Source organism: Tupaia chinensis, unplaced genomic scaffold (assembly GCF_000334495.1).
Source record: "Tupaia chinensis unplaced genomic scaffold, TupChi_1.0 Scaffold000197_1, whole genome shotgun sequence".
NCBI classification, from domain to species: Eukaryota; Metazoa; Chordata; class Mammalia; order Scandentia; family Tupaiidae; genus Tupaia; species Tupaia belangeri.
In genome coordinates, this window is record NW_006159672.1 from 5,307,635 (window position 1) to 5,325,278 (window position 17,644).

Sequence of the window (17,644 nt, forward strand, 5' to 3'; positions counted from 1 at the left end):
CTCTCCCATTTCAGGACTGTACAGGTGTGTGTGATAGTATATAATCTCACTCATCGTTTCCACTAAGACTTTGTAACTGTGTGCACTATATAGTTTGATGTGAGTCATTTCCATTCTTAGAAAACTTTAAGAAATTTGAAGCTTTTCTACTTCATTAGATGACTGCCTTGACCTCAATGTGTAGTTTCTCATTATGAATAAATAAATAACTCTTCATATAAAATATTCCAGACTGTTTATTTAATTTTTTAAAACATCAGCTATTCCTCTTTCCCCAGGCTGCTGAGCGCCCCCTAAGTGAGTTGGCAGACCTCAAACTTGGATCCTGTCTTGAGCAAGACAGTGCCTCTTTAAGCTTCACTGGAGAGGAAGAGAAAGAGGAAGTAATTGTGCTATTGTTCTATGATATGATGAACCTCACTAACTCCACTGTAGCAGATTCTTGAGTGCCTCCCTCAAATCCCCTCAGTCTATGTCTCCTTGACCCTTACCATCCCTAGAATACTGACCCTCACTCTTCCAATGCCAGTATTTGAGACTAAGGCTCTTCTCTGGCATTGGAGCCTGCTCGAGCTACACGCAGTGTAGACTAGACAAATAGGTATATTAATTATGTTTTTTATTTTATAATGTTTGAAATCCTGGGCTGCTAGGTAGCCAGAAAAAGACTGCCTCTCCTACAGCTAGCTTATCTCTAAGATAATAAACAACTAGGTTGAGAATGCAACTCTTATATACAACCTAACCAATCCCAAGGCCATACCTTCAACCACCTCCTTTATTTAACTCTAACATGCCTAGGCAATATTTATCCTGTCCTAAATAAATGCAGGGCCAGGTACTGAACAACTAGAGATCACTCCAGCTCAAAGTCTGCCAGTATTATTCAAATCCACCAATTCTAGTTGTTTCCACCATCCTGCCAATAATTGTGAACCCCAGTAAAGACTGTGGGCCAGGTGTTTCCTTGCTCATCTTTCTGTCTCCTGACCAACTTTGGTAATTTACCATGTGGCCCTGCACGGTGTGCCATGATTTTCATCCCTAGAGATGTTACATCCCAGATCCCTGTGAGTAACAATAAATTTTTCTTTCAACGGCGTCGATCTTTCCAAGACATCGTAGTCAAGGGGAATTAAAATCTCATGGGACAATACTATGGAGGAGTTTACATCACTAAAACAAGGAAAGATGGGGCTTGGTGGATAACTACCTCAACTCAGCTCGTTCACCCTTCAGTTGGGATAACTCTGAACCATAGTCTATGCTGTTTTTCAAGAACCTGGGTAATTGGACCTCAGCTGTAGGAACTAGACTGACTAATTCACTCCCACTGGTTATTCTGTGACTTATCTCCCAAATAAACCACTACGACTTACCTCCTCATCTTAGAATCTGCTTCTGAGAAATCTAGCCTGAGACATCTGGTTCACAAAGCTGGTTTGTGTACTCCTGGTTGCATATCAAAAACAGGAATCTCAATGCATCCCACGTGTCAATTGCCCATTCTATACAGCCATCACCTGTTAGGAGAAGAATGTCTTCCTACAGTGTTTGGGAGGACTTACCTTTCCTGAAGAGCTAGGGAAACAAGATGGATCAGACTTTCAGTATACTAATGAAATGGAAGTTGAGAAATACATACATATAATTATGCTAATGTTATGTTGATGAATTTGTGTATGTAAGTTGAACAAGTAATCAGACAAATGAAATGCATGTGCATTATTTTAAGGTTTATTTTATTTTTTCTGAAAGTCAAGGGTACAGATTAAAATATAAAAAGTGATTTCACAAGGAAAGAAAAATTGTGAGAAATATTGGCAAAGAAAAAGATAAAAAATGAATAAATACAAATGTTGGAAATGTCGGCATCACCGTAGGAGATAAGCCTACCATGGAAGCCCAATGCCTCTAAATTCCTTAGAAAAAGGGTTATCATGTGAAGTTCCTTCTAGAAATAATGTGAAGAAAAGGAGAAAAAAAAATTGGCTAAGAATTTGTCTACTTCTACCAGAACAATAGTTCTAGCCATGACTCATGCACATGATAAGGCTGCTGGTGCTGTGAATTTGGGACAGCCAAACTGGTATATACGTAAATCACAAATTTAATTAGGCAGAAGGTTTTTTTCCCTTCTATTCAGGCAAGGTAGATAGAGTTTCTCCCACACTCATGGCCTGGATATATGCTCTTATGAGTCCAAGAGAATACACTGCTTTCTGCTTGTCTGGGAGAAGAGAGGGCCCATGGGAAAAACTGGTGAGCAATGCAGATAACAAATAAACCCTGGTAGGAGAATAATGTACAGGAAACACTCTACAAGAGAGAGAGCACTGTGGACTCAAGAAATCTGCTAAAAAAGAAGCATCTCCCAAGAAGGAGAGTGTAGACTGAATTTGGTCTGAGAGTGTACACTAGAGATGGCTCTGTTAAAAGACAATGGAATGAGAGAGTGAGAAGCATTCAAAGTGCTATTATAGAATGATCAAGAGGGACCACAGATAGATAATGGTTATGTCACTGGACTCCCATGTAGTTGATCATGGTTCAAGTCCTGGACACAGTGGCTTAAAACTCACGCCAGGTGCGTGTGAGTGCATGTCCAAGATCCTGAGAGAAGAATACAGGAGAAAGGATTGTAGCATGGCCATCCCCCTTGGGGGTGATTTCTCACTTTCTGTCAGTCTGTCTCTGTGGCAAGCAAGTTTGTCCTTTAGCAAAAATTGCTCTTAAAAAAAAAAAAAATCAGTAATGACAAGGAACCAGCAGTTAGCGTAATGGCTATGTCGCTGGACTCCCAAGTAGTCGACCGTGGTTCGCGTCCCGGACCCGGTGGCTTAAAACTCATGCCAGGTGCGTGTGCGTGCGTGCCCAAGATCCCGAGAGGAGAATAGAGGAGAAGGGATTGCAGCGTGATCATCCCCCCTGGGGATATATATATATCTGCTGGTCCCAAGACTTTCTATATTTTTTAAGCAAGTGCTTGGGTGAAGGCACAATTTTTCTTCTGTTTGAGGAGAAGATTTGAACCAAAGCAAAACAAGGTACATGTTGGGCACCTTTCTTTCAAAGAATTGCACGTATTTTATTTATGATCCCTCCAATTAAAAGTTAGAAGAGCAGTGGGACTAGCCGTTAGCATAATGGCTATGTCACTGGGCTCCCATGTAGTGGACAGCAGTTCATGTCCTGGACCCAGTGCCTTAAAACTCATGCCGGGCACGTGTGTGTGCATACCCAAGATCCCGAGAGGAGAATGGAGGAGAAGGGATTGCGGCATGGCCCAAAAACCTCTCTCTCAAAAAAAAAAAAAAAAAAAAAAAAAAAAAAAAAAAAAAAAAAAAAAAAAAAGGTTAGAAGAGCAGCATTTCTCTTCATTTTGTATATGAGGGAATAAGAAAAAATTTCCCCAAGGTCTGTGCAAAGTTAGCAAGGTGTCCACAGTTCAGCACCCACTACTTTTTTCCTCTTCCCCAGCTCAGGGAATGCCAGAGCTTCTCAAGGCTTCTTGATTATTTCCCAAGGAAACCACTCCTTTTCGTGTATTACTTCATCCACACCATGCCTTGCCAGTGTGACCCTTGAGATTCCAACACCTTGCCCTGATTGTGGGTGAAAATCTGCTGACCTGGTTTCCCTGCTATGAGCCAAGTGGGACATACTTGGTAACTGATGATTCATTCCACAGTGATAAGGACACCAGTGAAATACACCATCTATAGCAAACATGGACCCATTGTTGACAGACAGATTCTACCTCTATAGCAGGGATTTTTCCTGTCTGAGGCTTCTAGATACCCATATCCAGGTTCCAGAGGAAAGAGGACTTAGTCTGTTGAAAGTTTCAATGGGAATTCAGGGGAACTGGGAGTTGAAGGATAGAGTCAGAAACAAAGGACATTGATGAGTTTTTGATGCTTCTAAATTTTGGGAGCTGCAGGGGCCTGTCTGAAAGGACTATGGAGACTGTGAGCAAGAGCTTAGCCCTAAATGGAGTAGGTTAATGTACATTTAGAGAGAGGAAATCTCTGAGCAGTTTTCTGCAGAGTTACGCCCTAAGCAAGACAATTGAATGTTGCTGAGACACCTTACCAGTATAAACTGACTGAGTCAGAGTAATGCCAGCAGGAGTTCAGGTCTAAGTCTAGCAACCCAGAAATAGCTATGGTATTTAGGTCAAAGTCTTATGTGTGTGCTTCAGTTATAGGCATTTCTACTTGTATTTCTTTTTGTTTTCTTACAGAATCGTTTATCTTTGCTTTTGTTTGTTTATTTGTTTGCTTCTCATATAGAACATTCTAAATCCAAATTTGGGCTTTCAGAGTGTAAGACATGTGCAGAAGTTGCCAAAATATCCAGTCACAATTTCCAAATAACTGACACCTAGAGTCCAACCTGTGAAAGCCTAAAAGTCCAGTAGGAGATCAAGAGGAAAGAATTACCCCCAAATATCTGATATAGCATGGAGTATATATAACCATAGAGATCCTACTCAGCAGGCAAAGGAGGGTCTAACCCGTCATTGGCTTTCATGGTATTCATATTTAATTTAATTGTGCCAACACACCCCCACCAAAATCTAGCTGTATAGTTGATTCTTACTTAAGAAAAATTGTTCTTCGATAATTTAGAATTAAATATCTGCTTCTAGAAACCACCTGGCCATTAGTCACACAAAAATTAGAGTAAAATGACTAGGGGCACAACCAAACTGAACACCAGGTAGATGGAAGTATTTCATCATCAAAGATGGTGGGGGAGCTATCATCAGACATTCAGCAGCAGCTTCGGAGCTTTGAAAGAGGCCTCTGCTATCTAATATCAGGCAGAACCTTACAAACCCACAGCACACACATTTGCCTGGAGGCCTTTCCCTGTGACTCAATTGGCTTGAGAAAGGAACTGTCCCCGGAGACCTCATGAGAGCAGTAGCTGACAACAGGTTTCTCTGCACTAGGATATTCCCTGAACTTGCTGTCTGCCATCACTTCCCAGTCAAGATTTATCTTCTTAGATGTCTGAGTGGAATTAGCTGTACTGAGAGGAGGGATCCTCACATGGATATCCTCTCTCAAAATGGTCCCTGAGAATTAAAGTCACGAAATAGCATGGAAGGGACTTAGAGGGATCAGAGCACATCATGTTCTTATCATCTTCCCTCTCCACCTCTCACATGTTGAAAGCATTGACACCTGCTCTCAGTCCTCTTGCCCAAGTCTCACCATCATCCACATGGACAATCAATCCATTTTCCTAGCACCAAATACCTCAACTCTAAAGACTTTGTCCCCAAGTCACTTCAGGGCCCACTGCCATAACAGAACCCTAAATCTTGTTACCGTGAGAAGGTGCACACTCTTTGACATCTCTCTTTACAGTTCCCACTCCCTTACTCCTTCCTCACATGGTCTCCACTTTCATCAATAGCTCCCATCTCTCTCTACCCGACTGCTTTCCCTAATGTACCAGTCTTCTCTGTATCCACTCTCCATGCCATCTCCACCAAGAGATGAATAGAGAGCAGTGGGTACCACGTGTTTGGTCTGCTTTTTCAACAGTGAAATTAATGACAATCACACCTGCTCTATAGAATGATCCATTGGATTGGCTATGGTCGTGTGTATAACGTACTTAAGACAGTCATTGTAATGTTAATTTTGTGTGTACTCTCTACAGATCTTCACTGGCACCACTGTCATGATAGTGAATCCAGTCAATTTGAAAAAAAGGAAGGAAAAGAATAAGAAAAACATCAGTTTGCTTAATTACTGATAACTGAGTTAACCCCAGTAACTTGAATACTTGGAGAAGTGCACATATTTCTCTCTCTCTCTCTCTCTCTCTCTCTCTCTCTCTCTCTCTTCTGTTCCATCTCTCTTCCCTTTCTCCCTGAATATATTTAATAAATATATACTTCTTGGCAGAATTTTAAGAAATGTTCCATTTGTTGAAATCAAACTGTCACTAAGTAGTTTAGTCTCCTTATGAACATATTTTTATCACTATATTTAAGAAGAATAAGTACTTGAAATAGTTATAAGAAGACAAAATAACTCCACTCAAAAAAACATTCCATTTGCATAGAGTAAAAAGAATATGTTCTTCAAATAATCCTTAAAACTTTCCTCTGGGTAAATTTGGTAAGTTGATTATTTTGGAAATTTTTTCTTTTAGTACACTGTCTAAGGGAATTGGTCTGCTTCCCTTGCTAATAATGTCTTAACAGTGCAGTCCACTAGTCCTTTAACACCCTTGTCTGGCAAATCTCAACCTTGAGCAAGCCCTCTCATCTATGTGGCTCTGCTGGTCACAGCTGTCAATCACTGTCCATACAGATAGGGACCTCTGATCTGGGATCGCCAACTGCAGCTTCATCTGGACCTCCCCAGACTGCTCAGCACTATTACCGGTTGCTCTTTTGTTTCAGTTTCTCCAAGCTTATTCACTTTATTTCTTCACTCTTCCACCACCCATTTCTGAACCCTCACCCACAATATCACCATTTACATTCAGCATTGCCTCCTATCTTGAAGAACAGCAAAAGTCAATGGTTCTCAACTCCCTCGCCCTGTAGCCTGCACAGATGGCCTCATCTTTCCTCTGGCCACTCTGGCTAATCCCGTGCCCACTGTGAGCTCCCTTTTTCTTCATGCCAATTCAGAGACCACACTCTGCAGAGAGTTTTTTATGTAGTCTACATGATTCTCGAAACTTTGTTGGGATTGGAAAAGCATGAAGTAGGTTTAGTAGGAGCCTGCATGTAGTCATTTTTATCCACAGGTGATTTTTTAATATTTTCATAAACAAAAATAGAATTTGAAGTCAGGCTAATAAGTAATGAGTGTATTGCCTTTAATGATTTTTCATTTATGATCAAGTCTTAGAATTACTCTGACTTATGGAGTAAGTCAGATTTACTCCACTTATGGATGGAGTCGATGTCACACAGAACCTCACTCCTCAAACAAAGACTGGAAAAAAGAAGGAAATGCAATACCTCCAGCCCTTGCCAACCTCTGTACCCACTCATGCACATGCACACATGCTCACACACATACACACATTCATGTGCCACACATGCCCACACACATCCCTCACTGACACATCTCCAACTTACACATGTGTACACATTCTACTGACACACACCTGTGTGTATGCACATATAGGCTATACACACACACCACTGACACAGATATGTGTGCACACACTCACATACACCACATCACATATACACAGCTCTTCTGCCACCAGGACAAGAATAGAGCCTGTGAAAAAACTCATGAACCATGACTAATAAAATAGCTGCTCCCTGAGCTGGGTGATGAGTCAGTGATTTGTTCCTATTTTCTCTGCACACAGAACCCAGCAAAGTCATTTCTTTCCCTTTGGAAAGTGTCTCTTTCTATGTGCTGGGACTAGTGAGAACTACACTGGCCAATTTGCCTTCCACCACATTCCATAAACCATTCCTGTGTCCCATCTACACCATCCCTCCCAACACCACCATAAACCCTCAGCTGCCACCTTCTCCGCCGGTCGGCAGCCACTCTCTTGAGTGTGGAGCCCTGGATCTGAAAGTCTGGTGAAGATTATATTCAGATGACCTGGGAAGGTTCAGCATGTCCTGAATAAATGCAGTATTCTCTCTCTACACTTTGTTCTGTTCTGTCCACCCCTCTCTTCAGTGATGATACCCTCAGCTCAATAGGTTGATCAGAAAAGACAAGGTCATCCTTCATGCTGCTATTACAGCACTATTACCGGTTGCTCTTTTGTTTCAGTTTCTCCAAGCTTATTCACTTTATTTCTTCACTCTTCCACCACCCATTTCTGAACCCTCACCCACAATATCACCATTTACATTCAGCATTGCCTCCTATCTTGAAGAACAGCAAAAGTCAATGGTTCTCAACTCCCTCGCCCTGTAGCCTGCACAGATGGCCTCATCTTTCCTCTGGCCACTCTGGCTAATCCCGTGCCCACTGTGAGCTCCCTTTTTCTTCATGCCAATTCAGAGACCACACTCTGCAGAGAGTTTTTTATGTAGTCTACATGATTCTCGAAACTTTGTTGGGATTGGAAAAGCATGAAGTAGGTTTAGTAGGAGCCTGCATGTAGTCATTTTTATCCACAGGTGATTTTTTAATATTTTCATAAACAAAAATAGAATTTGAAGTCAGGCTAATAAGTAATGAGTGTATTGCCTTTAATGATTTTTCATTTATGATCAAGTCTTAGAATTACTCTGACTTATGGAGTAAGTCAGATTTACTCCACTTATGGATGGAGTCGATGTCACACAGAACCTCACTCCTCAAACAAAGACTGGAAAAAAGAAGGAAATGCAATACCTCCAGCCCTTGCCAACCTCTGTACCCACTCATGCACATGCACACATGCTCACACACATACACACATTCATGTGCCACACATGCCCACACACATCCCTCACTGACACATCTCCAACTTACACATGTGTACACATTCTACTGACACACACCTGTGTGTATGCACATATAGGCTATACACACACACCACTGACACAGATATGTGTGCACACACTCACATACACCACATCACATATACACAGCTCTTCTGCCACCAGGACAAGAATAGAGCCTGTGAGAAAACTCATGAACCATGACTAATAAAATAGCTGCTCCCTGAGCTGGGTGATGAGTCAGTGATTTGTTCCTATTTTCTCTGCACACAGAACCCAGCAAAGTCATTTCTTTCCCTTTGGAAAGTGTCTCTTTCTATGTGCTGGGACTAGTGAGAACTACACTGGCCAATTTGCCTTCCACCACATTCCATAAACCATTCCTGTGTCCCATCTACACCATCCCTCCCAACACCACCATAAACCCTCAGCTGCCACACTTTAACATCCTCCCCTTGTTACACCTCTGGGGAGTTTGTGTCCCCTCAGGCTTAGGCCTGCCTCCCCACTTCACAGTGATCTTCAGACTCATGTCTACCCTATGTCCCCTTACACATAGCACATTGTAATGCCAGCCAGTGGCATGGTGGTTAAGGAGACTAGACTCCACATGGCCAACTGCATGATTCAAGTTCCAGACCTGGCAGCTTGAAAAACACATCAGGCACATGCATCTATGTGTCTAAAATCCCAAAGAGAAAGAGAAAGGGAGAAGAGTTTGTGGCATGACCATTACCCATGAGAAACACTCTCCCCTCCCCCACCCCATGAACAAATGTGCCCTCTGGCAATTATTTTTTTAAATGCACATTGTCAGACCATGCCACTTGTCCATGTCATGTATGATCTTTGCTACCAGATCATGTCTCCTCAGTCACTAGGGACTTGGACTGCACAATCAAGGTCTCCCCCTACATTTAAGTCCTGTCATCCCCCTGGGAAACTCAGAAGTTCATGTAGCAACAGCATGCAACACCTTAGCCCAGTTGTGGTTGCCCAAATGGGGTTACTAGGAAGCAGGATCTATCAGCTGGAGACTTATTAGGAATATGAAATTTCAGGTCCACCAACACTTACCCTTGGGCTGTGGGCCTGACATGCCCTTTAGGTGATTCTGACACCCTTAAAATTTGAGAACCACTACCCTTGCCTCTCAGTCGCTTGACTCCTCATTTCATAAGTACTTTTCTCTACTTCCCTGAAGCCCACCATTCTCATTCAGGCAGCAGCTCTCAGCTTTAAGTTCTGACTGAAATCACGTAGGGCACTTTAGCAATATCAATGTCTGGATCATACCTTCAGAAGCTCTGAAGTAAGTATCCAGAACAGGGCTTCAGTATTGGAATTTTAAAATCTCTTGTGTGATTCTATTGTAAAGTGCAGTTAGAGTCAGGAAGCACTGACCTAAAGTTTAGAATCCCTACAAAGGGCACCATCTCGTGTCCTAAATCCAACACCTACTTTCTCTTTTTTTAGAGAGATTTTCTGCTACTGGGCATATATGCTCACTGGAGAGAGAGACAGAAAGAGAGAAGTCAACACCCAGGTGGAGGGCCACGCCACAATCCCTTCTCTTCCACTCTCCTCTCAGGATTTTGACACACACACACATGCTCCCAGAGTGAGTTTTAATCCACCAGATCTGGGATTCGAACCACAGTCAATTACATAGGAGTCCAGCGATGTAACCATGATGTCATCTGCTGGTCCTTCCAACATCTATTTTCTACCTTTAAGCCAATCTATTTAGATCTCTCTCTCTCTCTTTCTCCCACTACCCCATTCATTGGCTTCTGAGTTGCCCAGTCTCTTGACCCTTCCCTACATCTGCAAGTCCCCTTCTCCTTTCCACCACACCAAGATCCTTGCTCACCACGCAGGTATTTTTTTAAACACCCCTACTCTCACTTTCTGTGGTATTACCTGCCTACAAATGTCCTATACTAACTGATGCTGCTGTCAACTTGCCACTGCTCCTGACCCCAGGCTTCCATTTGCTGCTGGAGAAACTTATGTCCTTCCCCATTCCCCAGGTCAGTGCCTCTGAATCTGCACCTCTGCAAATCCAGCTAAGCCTCCACACCTTTCAGGGACAATCCCCCTCCACACGCTGGGACCTGCTTCACAGCAGCACCACTTTGGAAGTCCTTGATCTACCCCATTGTGTTCCTCTCCTGCAAAAACTATAGCAAAATTTAAAATAATAAATAGTAGTCACCAGACAGGAGCACCTTCCACATAAATTCTCCTCATCTATGATATAACCTGCATTTGTACATGCCTGAGTCACATCTATTCCTCTTCTCATGACAAGGGTCTGCTTGTGGCCAAGATGACTCTCCATCCCTGCTCCACAGCCTAGCTCTTCTTCCTCCAAGGACTTCACAAATTCAACACTTGCTGTTTATTCTTTATCTTTATTATCCCCTTCTCTTCAACAAGTAAACTTGTTTGAGCTTCTTCTATATTGAAAAACATTTTTCTTGAACCTAGAACTTGACCATTTCTCTTTCTTTACCTGCCAAGCTTGAAAAATGGTCTGACTTCTAGATTCCACTTTTACTAACTCTTGTCTCCTCAGCCCCTGGCAAGTTGGTTCCTGCTTTTCAGGTCCAGAAAAATAAATCTCTCCAAGATCACCAGTGACCTCCCAGCTATCCAGTCCACTGAGACTTTTTCTAGACCTTTCCTACCTGGGCTTCTCTGTAGTATTTGATGCTTTGGATCATTCCCTTCTCTTAAAAACTCCTTACAGCTCCATGACTATGTCACCTCTCACCATAGCACCTGATGCAGGCAGGCATTCCATGGAAGTTACCATTGTTATTATTATTGTTATTTTTTGATATGTAATAACCACTTCCTCTCCAATGGAAGACTTTGGGAAACTTCAAAACTGGAGTCAATTAACTCATTTTTAAAAATGCATGAAATGGATATAATCCATGGCACCATGGACCATAGTACTCAGAAAGAACAAACTCGATATTAGCAAACGTGAATTTCTGTGCTTCCCACATCAGCTCTCCTTTCCACCATTGCTTCCCTCCCACACTAATTTTTTTTTTTTTTTGGCATGAAATGCTATATGTATCGTTATGGGAAATTTTTAAATCTTAAAGCCTTTTGACATAATCAGATATATCTATGCACAAAACATACATAAATTTCACTTTATTGGAACCAGCAGATGGCACAATGGTTATGTCTCTGGACTCCCATGTAGCCAATTGTAGTTTGAGTCCTGGACCTAGCAGCTTGAAACTCATGCTGGGTATGTGTGCGTTCATGCCCAAAATCCTCAGAGGAGAATGTAAGAGAAGGGATAGTAGTATGGCCATCTTCCCTCCCTCATCCCCCACTAGGGAGTGATTTCTTGTTTTCTGTCTCTGTCGCTCTCTGTCTCTCTGGTGAATGCACCCATCCTATAGCAAAAATCTCTGTCTAAAGAAAAAATTTTTCAAGACCAGCAGATGGCATAATGGTTACATTGCTGGACTCCCACATAGTTGACTGCAGTTCAAGTCCCAGACCTGATGGCTTAAAACTCACACTGGGCATGTGTGCGTGCTTGATGAAAATCCCAAGAAGGGAATGGAGAAAGGATTGCAGCATGGTCATCTCCCTTCAGGGATCATTTCTTACTTTCTGTCTTTCTGTTTCTATCTCTGGTGACCATGCATGCCCTATAGCAAAAATCTCTCTAAAAAATTTTACTTTATTTAAAACTTATGAAAGAGACCATTTCAAATCACACTAAACATAATAAATATAGAATTTGGGTGTGTTGATTATCTCTAATAATTTAAGGTGGTCTGAGTTGTTTGTTTGGACATCTTTATCTTCCCCCAAAGAGCTGAAATGTTAATCTATTTTAAAAGATCTGAAAGTTTTGGTGTACTTTTAGTATCAGTAGCATTTGACTCTGTGAATAAACGAATGTATAGATGTTTGGATCAAAATAAAAGCACTAGAATTAATTTCCTCGTACAGGTATTTCAAAATAGCACTTTTAGGGAATTGATCATAGCAAATGTTTAAATTTTTTTGTGTCTCAAAGATAGTTGGCACTGGAATTGTAGCCTGTACTTAAATATATACTGTAGATTTTTAACAAACACATTTTACCATTGCTCATAGAAGCCATGAGCACTCTGCCTCCAGGATCCTCCCAGAGAGCCACTGGCTTTGGAGGTGAACGTTGCACACACATTTTCTAGGTGGAACTGTTAATATCCCAGGAGAAAATTTTCAATGTCTCTTAGGTTATTGGCACAGATCTATTTTTCAACTTGGACAGCAGGAAGGGGAAGGGGGGTAGTTGCAGAATAGGGGTTGTTCAGATGGCTATTTCAATCAGTTTCTTTCTTGAATCCCAGGGGAGGAAGGCATCAACTTCCCACACCAGCTCTCCCATCCACCATCTCTGTGTGAGCACAATTTCCTACTCATAGAAACCCACAGGTGAAGAGGGCTGCATCTGGCACCTGCTCCCTCTCACAGCATTTCCCCACGGTTGCACTTTTCCCAACACTGTTGTGAATAATGACATTTTTGTGCAGAAAACATTATTTGTGCAGTGATGGCAAGCTCTCCTATGCTCCAGAATGGTAACATAATACAGCATATTACCTGGGGCGGGGCTGTTTCTGCCTATGTGGAGAAGGTTCAATCTAGATTTCAAAAATCTTCCTAGGAAAAAAATCAGATTTCACTCACTGAAGATGGAAACTTTCAACACACCATATTTTTGCCTTCAGAGACATCTTTTGCCTACAGTTTTGGGAAAAATTGAAATAGGTGTCCAGGCCAGCTGGCATGACTTAACACAGAACTATGGAGCTATGCAGATAGTTAATAGGATAGATGTCATTTTTAAAAAAAGATTTATTTATTTCATGAGAGAGAAAGAGATAGACTGACAAGTAGCTCCCATTAATGTTTTTTCACAGTACTCTCTGGCCTGGATCACATCAAGCATGCTCGGGGAGGCCCCTGAACAAGAACCCTGGACCTCTCCCATGTGAGTCCAGTTGTTCTACCACCACACCACTATCTGACATATCCTCCCTTCTTAAACCTACCAGATCATCACAACTCTGATCACAAACTCTGATCAACATAGACTCTAGGAGCCAGGCCCACAGGAAATATTACCTAATAGTAAAACTTCTCCCAAGATAAAAATCATTACATAGCCCTGATGGAAACATTGAATGTGAAGAGAGCCCCTAACTTGGGGGAAAAAATCATTTGACTCTAAACTAAGCTGGTTTCAAATATCCTTTCCCCAGCTATGCCAGGAATTTCTTATAAAAACCCATTTGGCAGCTGGGAGAGTGGAAGAGTGGAAGGAAGAAAATTAGGGAGAAAAATAGAAGTAAGACTGCTGTGGGACACAGAAATGGTTTATTACTTGTTGATGATAACATGGATAGCATTCTCAACTGGAGTGGTCTAAGGTGTATTTTGTGTTGGGTAAATGCTCTCTACAAACTAAATTATGTATAGTGATTGAATGTATAAAATAATAATAATAAATAGGATAACAATTTAATAAAGACCCTATTGAGAATGTCTGTCTCTCTATGTATGTCTCACTCAATCATGGAAGAAAGAAATAAACTTTTAAAAGAATTTAAAAATTTTCTAATAAAAAAAAATGCCCATGTGGCTAGTTCTATAGAAAATAAGTGTAGCATTTTTTCAAAGAGAAAAATAAATAAAGGAATAGAAGCAGAGTAAATGCATTCTCCACCTACATATACACACTAATTGTATAGGTGATTTTGACCTGAATCAACCAGTGACAGATATTTTGGCTGAATTGTTGGACTTGTGTTTGAACCTTAGTCATTGAGTATCTAGGAGATGTTAAGTGCGAGACACAATCTTTGTGGCCTGAGCTGACAGATGCAGAGATATCACCAAGCCTTTCCCAAGGATGACTTCAATTTCTTGATTAATCTCTTTTTTTTTTAACTTTTCTTTTTTTTTCCAGATGGGTAGCCGGGTACTCTCAAGCCATGTATTGATTAGTTCATTCTTCCCCAATTAATTGGAGTATTCTCTTTAGTGGATTCTAATTACTTACATATAACTAAAGCTGAGTTTGATTAATCTCTTTTACCGACTGACTCTCCTTTATTTATTTACTTATTTGACAGGAAGTAGGATTTACTAGTGTATTGGACATGAGTGTAGTTAAGAAGGAGGCAGGACAGTGGAAGACCTCTTAATGCAGAACCTGCTGCTTGTCCAGGGTCCATGATTTGGTATGTATTTGACTACTCTGCCATCTGGGATGAGCAACTTCTCAGCCATCATTCTTCATGTTCGTCTGCATCAACTGTGGTAAAGCCATTATTTGAGAAGTGACAGGCAGAGAACTTGAACTTTACCCTACCTAGGGCCTCAGTCATGTGCTCCTTGTTCTGCAGCCTGATTTGGATGACATGAAGACTTGGCCAATGTAAACCCTGGCCACTGTGCCCTGGGGCTTTCCAGAGCACCCCACATACTTGTCTAGAGCCTTGATTAGGGACAGCTCAAGGTCAGAGGCATGAACATCCATTTGAAAGGACTGTCTTCAAGGTCCTGTAGGGCCATCCACACAAGCAATAGGTTATATACACTATCTAGGAGGCTTCTGTTTGTAGTGTTTCTGCTCTTGACTAAAGTGAAGGCAAACTCAAAAGATGATGAGAAACAGGGAGCAAATCCAAACTTCACAGTGAAAACTTGTAGCACATTTGCTGGAACCTTACTCCACAGGAGAACTTTTACCAGGTCTACAGCCTCTGAAGACTTTCCGTGAAAAGAATCCACTGTGATTAACAGCTCAGTTGCTGTGTCTGCAGGCAAGAGAGACTCAAGAGGACTGATGCTCCAGAGCTGTTCACAAGATCAGGTGAGTTTGGAGTTCCCCAGAAGTTACACACTTGCCTTCTGCCTTCCCAGACCTAGCTCTCATGGAACTTTTTCTTAAGAAGGAAGGGGGGCCATCAGGTAGCATAGTGGTTGAGGTGCTGGCCTCCCACATGACCAACCACATTGTGAGTCCTTTCTCATGTTCTATCGCTCTCTGTCTTTCTCTGGTGAGTGCAGGTGCCCTATAGCAAATTTTAAAATAACAATATTAATAAATTAATTTAATTAATTATTTAAAATAAAAATAAAATTAAAAAGATAAAAATAAGAAGTAAAGGTACCCAAATCCTTGGCTTAGGAAATACTCAATCTGAGATTAAACCCTTCCTGAAAGTATTGCAGTTGGGGTTTGCTGAAGCAAAAGTGAAAATGGAGCTTCCATGAAAGATATTTATTAGGAGTCAACGTCTTGAAAAGAGGAGGAGAGAAAAGACACAGGAAGCAGTCAAACCTCATTGCAGGGTTGCCAAAGTCTTAGTCAACCAAGAGCCCTGGATACTCCCATCAGTGTTGTCCTACCAGGGGCTGAAATGGCCAAGTTGAACAGCAAACCCAATAAAGAGCCACAATCCCTTGCCCAGGAGGAAAGAATCTACAATACTAGGCAAAGTATTCATAGTGAGGATTCTCTTAATTCTTACCTAAAGAAACCTGTGCTATTCACTTAGTAGACTGTACACCAAAAAAAGAGGACTCCCAACAGTTCAAAGACTTTTAGACACAGAACCTGAGTTGTCATCGACGCCCAGAGACATCGTGAGTCATCATCATCCCCATATAAGAAGAGGGCACATGGCCTAGATTACTGTGGCCACTGGGTTTAAAGACTAACCCAGTGATCATGCCTCAGTCTCCAAATGCATAATTGGGATAAACATACCCAGAATGGGTTCAAATCCCTCACTAGCACAAGAATCAAAAGCTATTATAATGGCAACGGCCAAGTGGAAACCTCCAAAACGTCCCCCAAACCATGAACAACAGCAAGTTAAAATCTGTTTCTTGGGCCAGTCAGTGGTATAGTGCTTAGAGCAACTAGAACCCACATGACTGACTACGCAGTTTACATCCTGCACCAGCAGCTTGAAAAACAAAATGGGCACAAGTGCATACATGTCCAAAATCCTGAAAGGAGAATAAGGATAAAGGATTACAGCATGGCCATCCCCACTAGGGGGTGATCTCTCACTTTCCCTCTCTCCGTCTCTCTCTAGTGAGTGCACATACTCCATAGAAAAATGGTAGGTTAGATGATCTCTCACTTTCCATATAGATAGATAGATGATAGATAGATAGATAGATAGATAGATGATAGATGATAAATAGATGATGATACATAGATAGATATAAATAAATATAAAATTCATATCTTATGACAGGACAAGGTGCATCCATTATTTCTACTCATTCTGATCTAAAGTGCGGTAGTTCGGGGAAAGGAAAGGTTTGTGCCATTGGTGCGGGGGAGGATGTTGCTAGTAGAAAGACAGTGTGAACAGTGGTGTGGAGGTGAGGATGCTCAGGGAGGTGTGGCATATTCTATTATCTTCTCAGCCATGGAGCCACTATCTCAAGTCAGTGGCGTTCTCTGGAAGACTATGATCTTCTTCAAGGAGCTCAGAGGGCCCTTCCTCCTTTGGCAGCTCCTAAGCATGATTTATCTTCCCTCTCTTTCTTCTTTTTACCATGCAGAGACCATTAGGTCAGTCACAAAAGTGGGTAGGCCTGACATTCTGGGTCTCCTCACAAGGATGGACAAAAATGCTGGAAATGGGGAACCAGCAGTTAGCGTAATGGCTATGTTGCTGGACTCCCACGTAGTCGACCGCGGTTCGTGTCCCGGACCCGGTGGCTTAAAACTCACGCCGGGCGCGTGTGCGTGCGTGCCCAAGATCCCAGGAGGAGAATGGAGGAGAAGGGATTGCGGCGTGACCATCCCCCCTGGGGGGTGATTTCTCGCTTTCTGTCTCTATGTCTCTCTCTGTCTGTCTGGTGAGCGCACGCGCCCTATAGTGAAAAAAAAAAAAAACCCTCTCAAAAATGCTAGAAACAACTTTCTATAGCTTCAGCTTGTCCAGGAAAGGGAAGAGGTTTAAAGAGTTCAAAGGACGGGGCCAGCAGATGGCATGGTGGTTAAAGTGCTGGACACTCACATGACTGACTGCCATTAAAGTGCCACACTTGGCAAATCACACCAGGTATGTGTTTGTGTCCAAAATCCCAACAGGAGAATAGAAGACAAGGGATTGTGGCATGGCCAATTCCCCTGGT

General features: G+C 41.9%; 1 pseudogene; it reads right to left on the reverse strand.

Moving 5' to 3' along the window:
* Positions 1 to 15,024: 15,024 nt before the first annotated feature.
* On the reverse strand, positions 15,025 to 15,123 carry LOC114007564 (uncharacterized; annotated as a pseudogene).
* Positions 15,124 to 17,644: the final 2,521 nt, after the last annotated feature.